The sequence below is a fragment of the Coenobita brevimanus genome, chromosome 46 (genome assembly GCF_032717465.1).
Source record: "Coenobita brevimanus isolate Jiangsu-jjx chromosome 46, ASM3271746v2, whole genome shotgun sequence".
In the NCBI taxonomy this organism is placed as follows: Eukaryota; Metazoa; Arthropoda; class Malacostraca; order Decapoda; family Coenobitidae; genus Coenobita; species Coenobita brevimanus.
The window spans coordinates 36,344,134-36,346,505 of record NC_136999.1 but is presented as its reverse complement, the minus strand read 5'-3'; the positions used below and the strand labels follow the sequence as shown (position 1 = coordinate 36,346,505).

General features: G+C 39.5%; 1 non-coding gene across 1 annotated transcript; it reads right to left on the bottom strand.

Annotated features, from left to right (window-relative positions):
- Window positions 1-1,450: 1,450 nt before the first annotated feature.
- Window positions 1,451-1,569, bottom strand: LOC145398881 (5S ribosomal RNA). Its single transcript, XR_013897213.1, has one exon. It is a non-coding gene; the product is annotated as a 5S ribosomal RNA (ribosomal RNA).
- Window positions 1,570-2,372: the final 803 nt, after the last annotated feature.

The following is a 2,372-nucleotide window of genomic DNA, read 5'->3' as shown; positions in this document are numbered from 1 at the left end:
AGCGCTCATGACTGGAATGTCACTCAACCATATTGCAGAACTTCTGCCTATCAGAATTCTTTCATTCCCCGAACTGCATCTCTCTGGAACTCGCTTCCCCAGAGTTGTTTTCCTCCAAATTTCAACCTACAGCTGTTCAAGTCTAACTGTTACAGACATTTTATGAACAGAGGACACCATTAATCTGGTGTATGGATTATTTTTTTTCTCCATTTGTTTTTCCTTCCTCCGTTCTGTTATTTAAAAAAAAAAAAAAAAAAAAAAAACTGATTCGATTAGGGCTCAACTGATATACGATTAGGCCTCAACTGATATACGATTAGACTACAACTGATATGCGATTTGGCATCAAATGATGTATACTGGGGCTTCAACTGATATACGGTTTGGCTTCAAGTGATACACAAGTAGGTTTCAACTGATATACAATTTGACTTCAAGTTATATACAAGTAGGCTTCAACTGATATACGATTTTGGTTTCAAGTCATATACGATTTGGATTCAAGTGATATACAAATAGGCTTCAACTGATATGCGATTAGGCTTCTTGTGATATACAAGTAGGCTTCAGCTGATATACAATTTGGCTACAAGTGATATACAGTTCAACTGATATACGATTAGGCATCACCTGATATACTATTAGTCACCGACTCGTATATGATTAGGCTTCAAATCATACAATTATGCATCAACTGATTTACGAGTAGGCTTGAACTGATGTATGATTAGGTTTCAACTGATATACGATTAAGCTTCAACTTAACTGTATATCATTTGATCTTAATCATATAAGCTTCAGCTGCAATACGATTAAGATTAAATGATAAACGATTAGGCTTCAACTGATATACGGTTAGGCTTCAGTCATTTATACGACAAGAATTTTCTTCTTGTAAGTCACTGAGTGATACCCACAATGATAAAAAAAAAAAAAAAATGGAAGAGGTACCCGGCGTTGCCTGGGTAAAACCCTATGATCGTTCATTACCTGGGACACTGGATGGCCACTCCTTGTGGGAGAAGACCCTCGGGATCCCATTTTGCCCTTGGGCCCATTTCCCCCAGGGTTATATTCTCCATGGACCTGCTTCTACCATGGACGTATTTTCTCACTACCCACCCACCTACCTATCATCACTGCTCACTCATCCCACCAATCAGTTTACCTACCCATCCGACCCTCTGTACATAATAATATGACTGGAGAAGAAATTCAACGATATTTGGCTACCATCTTTCCACCACGCTGACTTGAGTATTACTGATTAACTATAATCTTGGCCATCAGAGGAGCCACTTTAGCTTATGTAATGTACACGTTTTTTTCATTCATTCATTCATTGCCAGACGCCATGTATCCCAGACGGGGTGGCCAAGGGCTTAGAGTTAATTGTTTTACAGGGAGGAGCACTAATCCTCCACCAACCCCACTTGACACGTAGGGATGCCAACAGCATCTGGTGTTCCCAGGCGGTCACCCATCCAAGTACTAACCAGACCCAACGTTGCTTAACTTCGCTGATCGGACGGGAAGCGGTGTACTCAACGTGGTATGGCCGTTGACTGGTATGGCCGTTTACACGTTTTAAAAGTTTAAATTCATTGTAAGAAGTTTCACCTGTCAGAGCTGTTAAAAGTGTTCTATAAGCATCCCCCTCGATATCCATAGAGGACACACAGACTGGCAGACAAACTCTCTCTCTCTCTCTCTCTCTCTCTCTCTCTCTCTCTCTCTCTGCAGACACATGAAACTCCACGGATATGCCCTGCCGCATTTACCGCGCAATATAACATCCAGACGTGTATTACTTAACATTTTGGGTAACTGGAGGCCCATTGCACCCGTTTTATTTTTACGCATTCTTTATGTTAGCGCATTTTAGAAACATTGATCGAAATATTGTTGCACTGTAATGAACCGTTTTGGTTAATTAGAGGGTAAAAACAAACAGAAACAGAATGGGAATTTTTGTAGTAAATAGATAAGGCCGTGTACCACCCTCGAATTCTAGAGCAAAGGATAATGTATAATTCAGAAATAGAAAGGATATTACTCGAACATTTTCGTCTATACTGTTGCTGATTTCCATTCTGTGTACCAGTGTTGCAACTTTTATTAACCAGGAAAGTCTAGGTGAAGCTAGGCTTGTTTTCTTAGGATTAGGTTAAGTTAGCTTATTAGTCAGTTAGGTTAATCTGTTAGGTTTGGGAAGAGTATGTCACGTTAAGTTAAAAAAAAAAAAAAAGTTACCATGACCTTCTGCAGTACATACAGGGTGTCCTGGGATTTGTCTGTCAAATTTCACTTTTTTTCTAGGGATAATTTTGAGTAGAAAATTATGTATCAATACGGAATGAATTCTCAGC